This window comes from Nilaparvata lugens, chromosome 12, assembly GCF_014356525.2.
Source record: "Nilaparvata lugens isolate BPH chromosome 12, ASM1435652v1, whole genome shotgun sequence".
Classification (NCBI taxonomy): domain Eukaryota; kingdom Metazoa; phylum Arthropoda; class Insecta; order Hemiptera; family Delphacidae; genus Nilaparvata; species Nilaparvata lugens.
In genome coordinates, this window is record NC_052515.1 from 33,223,260 (window position 1) to 33,238,767 (window position 15,508).

Sequence of the window (15,508 nt, forward strand, 5' to 3'; positions counted from 1 at the left end):
GTTGGTGAGATGCATCTATGTTTGGTTTTGAAGCATCTAAATTTAAAAATCTACGTTGTGAAAATAATTAAGGACTGAAAATATTTTGAAGTGAACAACTTCGTCTTAACCTATTTAGGACAATGTGTAACGTTATCTAAATTTGAGAGAGGAATAACACAAGGTTGCCTTCTATTCTCTCCCTATCATTTTGATGATGTACTTATTGTATCAATCAATAAAGAATGAAGAATTTTTCTAAAGAATTCAGTACATCTCTTGTGATACTGTTGTTAGTGAGATGTAGTGATATTTATTCATAATAAAACACTAGAATGTGGTAAAAGAAAGGAGACGTGGCCGCGCTACCTGTGCACTGGTCTATTGTTCCAAAAAGGTGCATCCTCTAACTCTCGACTAGCATACTTTATTGTCCTCTGATTCCGCTTCATTACTCTCATTAGTGGCCCCGTGTGCTTTCTTGAAAGCAATTCTAGCTGGTAGCACCAACTTATCTATTACTTTGCACCTTACATCTGTTACTTGTATTTTCTGCTATTATTGAATGTGAATCAGTGATCAAGTACTTGTAATTATTTTACTATTCCCAATGGTTCATTTGATGAAACTCAACTTGCTCACAAGCTGTATACAGACTAACTTGAGTCTCTTTTCTGTATAGGGCTACTTGTAATATAAATATAAAGAAAATAAAGATCTCAGTACCCTTTTTATGAAATATTTTATCACAACATGTTTCGGACATTTATGCCGAATAAATATGAATCATATAAATGAATCATAAATTGAATCACTTGAAAATGGCATAAATGTCTGAAACATGTTGTGATAAAATATTTCAAAAAAAGTACTAAGATTTTTATTTTCTTTATATTTAGACTAACTTGAGTTACATACAATTCGATACTTATTGAACGTACGATTGTTTGGCGTCCTTTCGAATTCTATTAAATTGAACACAACTTGGCAAACATATGATGTGTATCATGTGTTTGTCAAGTCCCATTCAATCTCGTAGAGTTTATAAGGACGGCTAACAAATGTACGTCTAAAAATCGATGTGGGCTTTACACACCATGTACGTTTGACTAAATTTTTACTTGTCATCGATAGTAATGTGTGTGTTTATCCAATCACTGTATGCTGCCACTGGTTTACAGCTGAAATGCCTTCAAGTAACCTGACTTGTCCACCAATATATTGCTTGAAGTGGAAACCTTAACAATAGACCACGAAAATGTCGAAATTCAATAACAATAGGTGACCACTGAAGGGTCACTAGAATTTCTACATGTCCATCCATTGTTTTCGGCGGCCCCGTCTCATTTCTTTAACCCCTAGAATGTTGTGTAGAAAGATCACAAAACTTTCAAATTTTCACACTGAAGATGACACCATTGGTGTTGGAAAATGTTTGTGATTTTTTAATTAGAGATTATTTAAAATTATAAATAACTAGCTGGCCCGGCGAACTTCTTACCGCCAAATAGTTAATGCATCTCATGACAAACTTTAGCTGGATGCACACCTGAGGAGGCGCGATGCGGCATTTTGCATCCAGGTGCTCCTTGCTTATTGGTTTGAATGGAAGAACTCACACACACTGAATCGGACATGGCGTGGAACGGTGTGATAAGGCAATCTCCATAAGATCAACACTTTGTATTACCAAGCCGCGCCTCCTCAGGTGTGCTTAGCCTTAGCTTAATCTGATGCGCTATATTTTTATGAAAATTATCCAACAATTAGTATTAACATTTATATCTCAATATGGACTTCCTATGTGCTTAGTTGTGCAGCAGTTTGTATTTTTAGTTATAGATGAATGCAGCTTGCTGGGAATTGGATGGTATATCTCCTAGCTGTTGATTTTCCCGTGCATATTCTAAATTTACAGCATTTCGAGTTCTACGACCCAAGTTTGGACGTCGTTCGTACCGCGGAGTTATTGAGAATTGAAATTTTGTGAATCTAAAAAGTAAATTGAAAACAGATCTACCGACGGCTGTTGGATGGCGCAATGATTATAACAGCTGATTTTTATTTCGGTGTGTGACCAGCTCACAAATCTTCTCCCATAAGGATTATATGCAAACTTTGAAGGACCGTAGGAAAGAGACCTGAATTCGGATTATAAATTTGATAGGCCATAAACCTGGCTCTGAACATAACGAACAAACATAACGGTGCACACATAAAAATGTTATTGAATGTCAAAATTTGAGGCTCGATTTTTTATTTGTATAGATGAAACACTGGAATGTTGTCTAGAAAGATCACAAAACTTTTTAATTTTCACACTGAAGATGACACCATAGGTGTTGGAAAATGTATGTGATTTTTAAATTATAGATTATTTTAAATTTTTAATAATAATGGTATTTTTTATGTTTTTGTTGCAGTGAACTCTCCGTTAGACAGTCACTCGCTGGCGAGCAACGGCTCCGTGAGTTGTGGCAGCTCAGTGTTACACGATCGCCTCTCTACCCCTCCCAACCCGGCACCTCCCTACCCCTCCTCTCCATCACCCTCCTCCTCTTCCCCCTCAGTGGCTGTCCCCTCTCCCTCGCCCTCAGCCACGCCCACCATCAACTTCAACCTGGCCACGTTTCAGACCACGGACAGTTCGCCCAAAATTATAGTCAGTCACTAATCAAAAGCTAGCAGGATAGCATAGATTGATAAATGCCTTTTTATTTACACTTTACAATAAGAAGATATCCCATGGTATAGGGTGTTTATGTTCCAATTTTCAATGTTAACTCAAGCCGATAGTCCTAGTAGTTGTTTTTGGTGAAGCTATGTGACGCTGGTAGTCTCTCATACTGTGAGACTCAATGCTATCGCCCAGTGGCTGGCCAAGTGGTTCGCCAAGTCTTTGGTCATTTCATCAACCCTGCAATGTGACCATTTGTGGATGCTTGGCTGGTCAATCGCCTTCGCTTGGCTGGCCTTCGCTCGACAAATATCGGAGTGATGGCAAGCAAAGGCCAATGAAGGCGAGCGTTGGCCAAGCAGCCGTCCACACTCTGGCGCTCGTCGTCATTTGTAGGCATTGAGAGATAGTGTGGATACGGCATCACAGTAATCAGTTCTGTTTGTAATGTGGTAGCCTACAGTATCAAAGATGAATAATTGATGCCATCGCTCTGAAGTTGAAGTAGTCATATATAGCTGAAAATCTCAATCTTCTTTACAAATCTCTATGATATAACTGTACAATAAAGATTCTACTGTATGTGTTTTGTAAACATTTACAAAAATATTTTATGGTCAGCTAATGAATAAATAATTGAATTGAATGCTGTTTGTTTATAGATTACTAGTAGACGTTATAGCATAAAGAAACAATAGCGTTAGTAGATAACACATGGAATGGGGCGTTTATGTCGCAACTTTTACTGTTATCTCAAGCCGATTACTGTCCATTATTTTCGATTTTTACTATTTTGAGCAGATAAGAGTGTATGAACGGCACAATATGAGAGACTACCAGCGTCATAAAGCTTCACGGGAAAGAACTACGTGGACTATCGGCTTGAGATAACAGTAAAAGTTGCGACATAAACGCCCTATACCATGGGATATTTACTAACGCTACTGTTTCTCTATTGTTATAGTTACTGAAGGCAGGTTACCGAAAACATTGTTACATCACTCAAACTTGTTACAAATTCAAGTACGTGTCCACATGCTTAAGAAAGTAGCAGATGGTAATAAGCAGCAGCTAAAAGGCTAGCTGGTAGCAGCTAGGGCATCTGTTAATAATTGTGATGATGTTTATGTGATTAGAATATTGTTTTACAGTAATAATATTTAATATTATATTTATTTTCTAATATTATTATTATTATTATTATTATATTAATAATATTTTACAATAATTTGTGTTGTTATGTTTGTTCAGATGCCGATTCCTGGCCTAGCAATCCCGCTCAATGTATCCGCTTCGCCAAACGTTGTCACGTCGTTACCTGTTTCTGCTACAACGCTCACCGCCAATATGGTAACTATCACTTCAATACTCAACTCAACCATACAGAAAAGCTAGCATAAGAAGATATCCCATTGTACAGGGCGTTTGTGTTCCAAATTTCACTGTCAACTCAAGCCGATAGTCCTAGTGGTTCTTTTTCGTGAAGCTATGTGATGCTGGTAGTCACTCATACTGTGCAAGATCTATAAATACAGGTCATGACACAATCCCGTGATGCATTCAAAATCGCCATTTTATGGGGTTCTAGTTCACCAATTTTCAAATTTATCAGTTGTTATCATTATAGATTGAACAACATGATGTGTTATTTTGTTATATTGTTTAAGGAATATTGCTTGGCTTTGAATTATTGTAAAATAAATTCTTCCGACAGAATAATAATATTTAGATTCCAACTAGGAACTGAATTGTTGATTTTTAAATTTAATAGATTGGGAACTTTAAACTGTTTTTGAGGTTAGCCTTTTGTCTCAATGCCTTATGAATCATAACAAGTTACTAGAATAAAAACAAATTTTTATAATAAAAAATCAATTATTGAACCAATTATTATTGAAATTGCATTATTAAAAATCGAAAACCTGAATTTACATATTATCTAAACCAGAATATTGTTTTTAAAAAGCATAATGCATGATTTTGTTATGAACAGATTGAAATATTTCAAATGTACCGCCATAAAGATTCCACATAATGGCCGCTCCATAAGGAACACGAGTGTCATGACCTGTATTTATAGACCTTGATACTGTGCCATTCTTGAACTCTCATTCGGGCAAAACAGTAATAATATACCGTACGGTAGTCGACATTAATCGGCTTGAGTTAATCGGCGATAGCCCTAGAAGTTCTTTTTTGTGAAGCTATGTGACGCTGGTAGTCTCTCATACTGTGCCGTTCTTACACTCTCATCTGGCCAAAACAGTAATATTATAGACAGTATCGACAATAATCGGCTTCAGTTAACATAAACGACCTATACCATGGGATATCTTCTTATGCTATATTTTCTCTATGACTTAACTTACCAGATTATACAAAGTGCGCCAGAGAAACTTACTTATTTGAAAGGTCAATAAAAACAAAAGTACTTCAGATATTGTTTTAATCTCTTTTTATACACTTTTTTATGTATTTGAACACGACATGCAGTCAATTATTAAGTAAATAATTAAAAACAGTTGACTGTTGAAATGATCGCTAGACGATTGAAAGTACTTCAGTCAGTAAGTAAAAGTTTTTAACTATTTACTTAATAATTGACTGCATGTCGTGTTCAAATACATGAAAAAAAGTGTGTTAATACAAAGCAGCTCGGAATGGATCAAGAAACCATCACCTCTTTTTCATATCTCATTTTTTTCCATGAGGTCTTGAAAATGAGATAAGACCAATGGCGACCCCCATTGCGCATACACTGATGAAATCGATTTTTGAAATTTCGTTGCAGTACATTTAATCTGTATGTTGGCAATGGCGTCGCGAATGCTGTTCTTGAGGTGTGCTATGGTCCGTGGTCGATCGACATAAACCAGAGATTTCAAATAACCCCATAAAAAATCGCATGTGGAAATGAGCCTTGTCACTAAAAAAAATGACCGCGTCTTCAGGCAGGTTGTCAATCAGCATATCACATGCATTTTTGACCGGCAACAAAATCGCGTTCAGGCATTCTATAGGGATGAAGTTGAAGGTCTTCATGGAAAATTCGTCGAACAGTGGAGTCAGAAATTGCCATAGCAGCTGCGTGTTTGCGAGCCGAACGCCTGGGAGAACACACAACTGACTGCCTCACTATTTCGATATTTTCTGGAGTTCTGATGGTTCGTTGAAGTCAATTTGTGGGTTTAGCGACACTTCCAAACTTCTGAAATGAGTACGGGATTTTTTTTCAAATAAGTAAGTTTCTCTGGCGCACCTTGTACTTTTAACCAATGTCAGTTATATATTTCGTCTCATGTATTTTGGAATATGTATTCATTGTGCATATATTCTTACTTTCCTTGCCCTATTACCATAGGTAAGGAAAGAATTGCTTTCCAAAAAAATTAAGGTACCCTAATTTCAAGTTTCCTATACGTTTCAAGGTCCCCTGAGTCCCAAAATAGTTATTTGTGCAACTAGTGCGCAAAGTGACAGTTTGCTGCACCGAAAGAAACGTTTACGCCCGAGCCGTAGGCGAGGGCGGAATGGTTTCTTGAGTGCAGCAGAGGAACTTTGCGCACGTATTTCACATTAAGTTTTTCCTACAGTTACCATTGAATATGAAAAGTGGGTAATTATGGGTAAAATTGCCTGAAATGCATAAAATGTTTTTCTGTGTAATTTTATTATTGATAAAAACCTTAATCCTAAAATCCTAAAGTCCTCGTTGTCCTTGGTTATAATATATAATGTAATAATTAGCGCGTTGTGCTTGGTTGCACCTCTGCTCACTATAGCAGCCACAGCAGTCACTGTTACCAACTTCATTTTGATTTTGCTGCACTGTTGCTCCATATAACCTACTAAGTATTTTGCGTTGCCATGTTGCAAATCTGGAGTGCAGAAAAATTTTTCCCGCACTAGAGCGGAAAAGTGATTCTTTGCGTTCTGTAATCAGTGCAGCAATGGCCACTTTTCAACGTAACTGTAGGAAAAAAATATTTTTGGGTGTTGGTCTGTGTGTGTGTATGTCTGTGAACACGATAACTCCATTCCTAATCAACCGAAATTGACTTGAAATTTTAAACTTAAGGTCCTTATACCATGAGGATCCGACAACAAGAAATTCAATAAAATTCAATTCAAAATGGCGGAAAAATGGCGGATAATTACTAAAAAACCATGTTTTTCACGGTTTTCCCGAAAACGGCTTTAACGATTTTCTTCAAATTTATACCCTAGATAGCTATCTATGAGCCCTATCAACTGACATGAGTCTTAATTCTAGGAAAATGGCAGGAGCTCCGTAACATTCATGACAAAAAAATGATTTTTGGGTGTTGGTCTGTGTGTGTGTGTATGTGTGTATGTCTGTGAACACGATAACTCCATTCCTAATCAACCGATTGACTTGAAATTTTAAACTTAAAGTCCTTATACCATGAGGATCCGACAATAAGAAATTCAATAAAATTCAATTCAAAATGTCGGAAAAAAATGGCGGATAATTACTAAAAAAACATGTTTTTCACCAGTTTCTTAAAAATGACGACCGATTTTTTTCAAATTCATACCCTGTATATTTATATCAGCTCTATCAACTGGCATGAGTCTCCTTTCTGGGAAATTAATGGGGGGTCCACCCCATCCTTGAGAAATAGACTTTGTAACCTCCTTCTCGTGCTTGAGGTAGGTAGGTAGAGCAGTTCATAAAAAGAACACATAGTCGAGATAGTTCATCTGTAGAACAGCTGTTTTGACGACTTTTAAAAAAATAATCGAATTTTACAATTTTCACAAAGGTAAAAGTACTCTGAAAACAATTATATATACACATATACAGAAGTCTGATCGTAGTTTCAAATATGTTGCCGCCAATCGTCATTATGTTATTCCCCTAAATTATTCTCGTTTAAGAACGGAACTCACAGTTCAATGAGCAAGGAAAGTTGTGTGAGTGTACCACACCAGATTTTTTATTCAACGATTCCTCAAATCACAATTCCTTTTATAGTATTATTCATAGAACACATATTAGATCACTGTTTTATTAGAGTTTGTTTGCTCGGGATATTTATGATGTACCTATTCATTCATCATTGAGTGATACATACCAAGAATTGTTGAGAAAAACAAATATAAAGGTTTTTCTTTCTCGAAAAGTAATGTAAATTCTAATAACTTTTGTTGGTGGGGAGTCCCTTGCGGGAAGGTCCCACCTCACCTGAATATATAATATTTAAGCCGTCAATGGGTCTTACAGCTGTCTTACAACTAGCCGGGACCGACTGTTTATCGTACCCATCCTTTCTCGAAATTTAATAGAAGTAGACTCGGTTGAACGAAAGCCAGTTAACTCTTAATCATGATTAAATGCTACGAGAACCAATCAGAGAAGCCTTCTTTTCAAAACAGTCTTCTCCGTTTGGTTCCCGTGGCTTTCAAACATGATTAGATTTTAACAGGCTTTTGTGTAACCGGAGCCCTATGTTCCAAAAATGATGTTTTGTTTTCACTTCATCAATTTGAAACACATTTTTAGTTCGAGAAAAATGCATACCAGAAAATTGAAATTCAGATTGGTTAGAAGCCGAATCAAATAGAAATATTGTACTCAATTGACAACAGAAACTTGGAATTACAAGTCTTTTATAAGCAATGTACTGACTTATTTTGTAAATTTTCTTTCTAGAACTTACTAAGAAAATATCGGGGACCGAGCTTCGCTCTGGAGTACAAAAGCATAGACAATTTATTACCTACATTCATTAAATTTTATCTAATCACAGTAAATTGAGATTAATTTCCAAAAGGAATGCAAATATTTCCCTCACAAAGGCCCGGTTGCACAAAAGCCGGTTAAATTTTAATCCTGATTAATTTCACGTGAACCAAATCAGAGAAGATCATTACAAAAAAATGGATCTATTGGAATCAATCAGGATTGAAAATAACCCGGCTTTTTTGCAACCGGCACTAAGTTCCTAATTGAATGATTACAAAAGTTCAACAGCTGAGTCATAATTTTGACACAGTCCCACACACATGAACTCGCTCACTCACTTCCATCATCAACAGACGACGAAATAATTATTATCAGCTGTTTTTCCAAGGATGAATAATAATTATCCTTTGAATGTCCTTCAGCGAGTTTTCCCAGGGATGAGACCTAGTGCAATCGAATTTTTTATATTATAAACCTACTATGTTCTGAATTTCGTGAGAATCGTTAGAGCCGTTTTCGAGATCCAGTGAAATACAAACATCTAAACATATAAACAGAAATTGTTCGTTTAGTAGTATAGGATTATTTGTAAATTGACATCTATTACGATATAAAAACAGACGGAAAATGTGTAACAATTTCAATGGTGCAACTTCTTCATTTTTGTATAGATCTAATCTATTTTGTTGTTAATTCTATTAATTATATTTTACTTTTTCTAGGCAAACGCTGGTATTGCAACAGTAGCAGTCAGCAATACAGATCCAACTGCCACAGTTGTCTTTCCTAACTCAACTCCTGGTGAGTTCAACTAACATTCAACTCAAAACTCAGCCTCACTTTTGCCGCCCACCTGCTTTACACTGAATTTGCTTGTTTTTCGAATTATCACCACGACTTTGTAAAATAAGAGACTGAAAGCAGAGTATTTTAAGCGTATTCTCTTGCCACCTTCAAAGATTTGCTTGGTTTTTTATCACCACAAATTTATAAAATCCTCCTTACGTTTTCTTGTTACCTTCGAAGATTTGCTTGGTTTTGTAAATTCACCTCAAATTTGTAAAAAAAGATACAGAAAGCACCTTCGAAGATTTGCTTGGTTTTTTTTATATCACCTCAACTTTTGTAAAAAAAAAGAGACAGAGAGCACAGTATTTGAAGCGCATCTTTTTTCTTGCCAGCTTCCAAGATCTCCTTGTGTTTTTTTGAAAACCACCAAGAACTGATAAAATTAGAGCTGGGAACAGAGTAAGTTATTTGAAAGCATGTTTGTGTATATATGGGGTTTGGTGATTTCAGAGTGTACATTACGGGGTTTACATTTCGGTTTACACAGTGTGTTGATAGGTTTGGGGAATTGTTTCGGAAGAATTGAAAATTAGAAGTATTGGAAGGCTAATTTTTTTTCACAGTCACGTTTGAATTAGATTTCGAAAAACTAGAAAATTGAACACAACATAAAATAATAAGAAAATAGTGTAAAGTTTCAGCTATTTTGAAGGATTTAGGAATGTTTAATTCCGTCAAGGAAAAACGTTTCCAATTATAGAAATGAGAAAATAAAATCTGCAACTACTGTTATAAAAACTGCGACTACGCCCCGTTTTGGAAAGCTAATTTTCTGACTCCAGCTGTTTAAAGTCTAGAACTTAGCTAAATCCCAAGCTCGGAAACCGGCCCTTAAAGTCTTGAGTTGCCCGAATAAACGACATTATCATTTATTGTGAAAAGTTCATATTCTAAGATCACGAAAGAATTAGAAAAAGCCTATCAATTATTTGTGAATACCTCCAACAAGAAATGAAAAACAGAAGAAAGGCTGTAGTATAAATAATTTCAATGATGAACTACTGCTGTTCTACCTTCTCTTGAGATAAACTAGGAAATCTATAGAAAAATTGAAGCTTGCACAATTAGTGTGTGTTGCACAACAGCCGGTTAAATTTTAATCGTGATTAATTCACGAGAACCGATCAGAGAAGCCGTCTTTTCAAAACCGCCTTCTCTGGTTGGTTCTCGTGAAATTAATCACGTTTAAAATTTAACCGGTTGTTGTGCAACCGGGCCTTAGCCAATATTTATTGAAATGACTGCTTTTGGAATTCATCTATCAGAGGAAATGCAGCTTGATTTCTTTGGCATTGCATTAAAATGAAAGTTTTTGGCATTTTCTTAGCAAGTGAGCATAAGCTATAAGAATACTTATTAGATAAGCTAGTCTTACCACAGTTCATTACTGCATTGCAATTTTGATGCTTTATGTGATTCCCTTCTTTGAAATAATTTAAATGATTATAAACTGCAAATTAAAATATTGAAATGAAATAATATTGAAAACCGCATGATAGTACGGTTCTACCAAAGTAGAGCTGGATTCACACATATCAGTGTCAGTAAAAGTGATCGGAGATAATATTATTCCCATAAGTTTAAATGGGACTATTCATACAAGCTGGGCCGTGCTGAGTGTGAACAGTCCAATTAGAACTCATGTAAATTATATTTTCACTGTGCCGGTTATTTTCACTGTCACTGATTTGTGGGAATCTAGCTTAATACTGTAAGATAGTAATGTTCGTTTTTGTAAGAAGTGTTAATACTTGTCAAACGTGACATTGTGACACATGAAAACAAGTGTTAAGGACTTTGAGAACTTGATAAAGCTCTTTGATCGAGTACTTGGTCTTTTTTGAACACAGTTGAAAGTGAATTTTGCGCGCATATAGATAGTAAAAGGGTAGTATCCATTATTATTTATTGTAAAAAATATTCTGGTAATTGCAATATATTATTTTACCATCAATTTGGTCGTTACGTCATCCTGAATTCTTGACACCAAGGTTTATAAATACAGGTCATGACACGATAGAATAATAGTATTTAGATTCCAACTAGGAACTGAATTGGTGATTTTTAAGCTGCGTTTACACCAAAGTTATAAACAAAATGATTATTTCTCCGTCCTTATAGATTCTATTAGATTGAACATAACTTATCATACACATGATGAACATATGTGTTCATCAAGTTCCGTTCAATCTAATAGCATCTATATGTACGGAAAAATAAACATTTTGTTAATAACTTTGGTGTAAACGGAGCTTTAGATTTAATTGATTGGGAACTTTGAACTGTTTCTGAGGATAGCCTCTTGTCCCAACGCCTTATGAATCATAACATGTTACAAAAATAAGAACAATTTTCAATAATAAATGAATAAATTATTTGCGTTTTTGAAAAGACGGCTTCTCTGATTGGTTCTCGTGGAATTAATCACGGTTAAAATTTAACCGGCTTCTATGCAACCGGCACTAAGAACAATTTTTAATAATAAATACATTAATAATTGAACCATTTGTTATTGAAATTTCATTATTAAAAAACAAAAACCTGAATTTACATATTATCTGTACATAATATTGTTTTTAAAATGCATAATGCATTATTTTGTTACGAGCAAATTGAATCAGATTGGATTTTTAAATGTACCGCCATAAAAACCCCACAAAATGGCCGCTTCATAAGGAACACGGGTGTCTTGACCTGTTTTTTATAGACCTTGCTTGACACCTGCCTGGGTGATAGTGGAGTGGGGTGGTTTTAAGCTTTGCACATTGCAAAATGGTGCGAAACTGCACAGTATTTTGATGCCTTGTTTTCTCTGATTTGTTGGTTTTGAGCGACTGATTTGCTTGAGTGTGTGTTCGTTTGTGTTTGTGTGTGCAGCTCAAATTTTGGCTCCAGCCTCGAAAGGTGCTAACCTTAGGACAACTGCTGCCGGCACTGCCTGTATACTGGTAAATATTACAGCATTTTCACATTTTATCGAGTGTTTCTCTTGTTTGAATCGTTGTGTTTTCAGGTAACCAGGGACACAGAATAGTTACAGAATGGAAACTGTCAATCAAACGCCTATCAAACCAATGCTTTTTACATGGCGCAAATACTAGACACGTCACGTGACCTTAGGAAGTTCCAATCCTGGTCTTCTGATTGGCTCGCGGCAGTTAACGAGATCAATTGATCCGGATCAATAAAGTGATCCGAACCTTCCATCAATACTATTACAATGCGGCGCTTCCTAACAAGATGGCGGATTTTTGCGCCAGGGTACTAGCCGAGTTTCCATACTGTATATATACTATGCCAGGGATTGAGAAAGAGACATTTAACAGAAATTATATTTTAAAGGACTTGAGATTAAGAGAAACTAGGGGAGGAATCAAAAAGAAAATTGGATGGAAATCGAGGAGAAGGAGCGTGGAGGAGGGGAATTATTGTAGAAATAAAGTGGGAGGAAAACATATGTAAGACGTCCGGTGACCTCATTTGAATATGGTCAAACCGGGTAAGATTTACAAGTGTGCACTGAAATTATCGATGGTAACTAACGTCATAGAAATCATTGTTGCAGTGCACTCACTGAAAACCGTAACTGATTATTGACCATGCTCAAATTTATTGACAAAGCTTGGTGAAACCGCGCACTACACCATAGCCACCTCTAATACAAGGCCCCGGCCTACGATATTGCAACGTCGCAGTGTAGGCCTAGAATCTTATACATTATTGGTAAAAAATATTTAAAAAAATACCAGCTGATTTTTTTCACCAATCATGTATTAGATTCTAGGCCTACGCTGCGACGTTGCAATATTGTAGGCCGGGGCCTTGTATTAGAGGTGGCTATGACTACACTCATCAACAAATGTAAAAAAGTGAAACTTTGAAAAAATGTTGATATCTTAATCCAAAATTGAAGTGTTTATCACAATATTATCTTGCATACAGATGATTCTAAATTAAGTTTTAGGAATTTTCTTGTTGGAAAGTTATAGTTTTTTCTTTTAAATATATTTCTTCTTTGACCTTGCTTAGCTACTGATAGGAATTTTCTTAGGTATTATTATTATGATTCATATATAAATAGATTTATATTATACCCATTATTATTTCATTATAGGCTACTTGTACTGTTACTTCCCCACACACAGATCCGTCTATGTGGGGAAAATATTCGCAATTTTGTTTTTAGATATGTTGTCTATGTAAATGTATCCTGTGTCTTGTATTGTAAATTGAATAAGCTTAACACAAGAAAATGTAAAATACATGCATATCAAAAACAAATCCATCAATTGTTCTCTTGTAAAAGTTTATCCTGAAAACAATTAATTTAGGGTATTGAAAAACATAATACGAAAATGTGAATATCCCGATTTATATAGTACTCGTCCCGTAGCTTTGCCTCCCTGACTTTGAAACTGCTAGGTATGGTTCGCGGGGTGATATTCCTACTTTTAAAAAACATACGCTCTAGAATACCTAGATGGAGGAAGCTCCCTATAGATGTTCGATGTTTTTGAACGGGTAGTATTATAGTCTAGTTGCTCTCCGCTGATAGGCCAAGCTACAGGACCCGGACTGTACCATGATAGCTCTTTTCTAATAGCATGTGTCGCATACAGTCATGGCTGGAATCAATAGCTTTGAAAGCATTAAGAAAGCATATTGAAGCATTAAGAATGCATATTGAAGCATTAAGAATCTAGTTGATGGATCTTGAAGTCATTATTGAGAAAGCATGTTTCAACATTGAAGGTGAAATGGCTTTTTCATAAGAATGAATTTAATATATTTTCTGTACTGATTATACATCGGGCAATTAATTCTGATTATTTTCTCAATAAATTTACTAACAAGACCATAAACCCTGACTATGTGTAATGATCAGCATAATGAATTCTGTTTCATAAAATACACTTCACTTATATGGGCTACTTTTGTACAAATTAACAAAAACAATATAAAAACTTGTAGTACCGTTTACTATTAAAAACTTAAAAATATTAAAACGACTAGTTTCAACCATAACTGAGGTCATTTAATTTTAACTTGATGGAACACAACTAGTTTTGGTCGAAACTAGTCGTTGAAATATTTTAAAGTTTTTAATAATAAAGGGTACTACAAGTTTTTATATCGTTTTTTATTAACTTTAATTCTGTTTGCATTCAAACTTTTTTGTTGTAATTGACTACTGCAACAGATTTTATTCTAATTCTGATCTAAAGAGTGTGTACATAATTTTTTTTTGAAAAAACGACCTATACCATGGGATATCTTCTCATACTAAAATCACCACTTCACTTATATGGGCTATTTTTTGTTCAAATTAATAAAAACAATCTAAAAACTTGTAGTACCCTTTATTAAAAACTTTTGAAATATTTCAACTAGTTTTGACCATATGTCAAATGCATTTTATCTTGAAAATGACCTATGGTCGAAACTAGTTGAAATATTTTTAAGTTTTTAATGAAGGGTACTACAAGTTTTTATTAACTTCTTATACAAATCAAATCAAAATCATTTATTTGCCAATTTTAAAGATAACAATATTGAATAAAACAAATACTTCATACATATACAGAATAAAGATTCTACTATTATAACTATTTTTCTCTATGGTTTTATTGATAACATTGATGACTTTCATTGAAAACTTTTACTAACAATGTTGACGACTTCATTGATACTATTGTTCACTTTCACTGACATCAATTAATGATTTTACTGATGACATTGATGTCAATTAATGATTATTGAGTTAAATTGATTGTTTTGTGTTTGTTTGCAGGGTGGCCAACCTATCCAGGTGGTGGGCACATTCCAGCGCCAGCGCACCCTGGTGAGTGCCGCAGCCAAGCAGCCGCAGTCGCATGCGGTTGCGTCACGTGGCCTCATCAGTGCGGCCGCAGCCCACACCACCTCCACGCAACGGCGCATGCTCAAAGTTACGCCGCCCACAAGTGCCACAGGTTAGTTACTCAACTGTATACATAATAATACTGAGCTCTGAGAAACTTAACTCATCTCGTAATGTGCTTCAAATTCATCAATTTTAAGTATGCACAAATGCTTAAGAGTTGCTCCTTCATCAATACTCTAAATTTACGTCCTGTGTTTTCTCTTATGGTAGCTGGTAATTTATTGTATAGTCGAATCATATTACGTATCTATCTTTGCCTTCAAATACAAGACAAATTGGACAACAGGGTCAAATATCCATAGTCATAACACAAGATCCAGAAGTGCGTAGAGAATTGAGCCACACAGAACGACCTTTTACAAGTCTAGCT

General features: G+C 35.4%; 1 protein-coding gene across 1 annotated transcript in view; it reads left to right on the forward strand.

Moving 5' to 3' along the window:
• The window catches only part of LOC111053174, a 60,801-nt gene extending 45,671 nt beyond the window's left edge, over positions 1-15,130 (forward strand). Inside the window, exons 13-17 of the mRNA XM_039438563.1 lie at positions 2,403-2,641; positions 3,908-4,006; positions 9,089-9,167; positions 12,093-12,163; positions 15,007-15,130. The gene's annotated coding sequence lies outside the window, so the exon portion shown is untranslated. The remainder of the gene's footprint in view (positions 1-2,402; positions 2,642-3,907; positions 4,007-9,088; positions 9,168-12,092; positions 12,164-15,006) is intronic.
• The last annotated feature ends 378 nt before the right edge of the window (positions 15,131-15,508 follow it).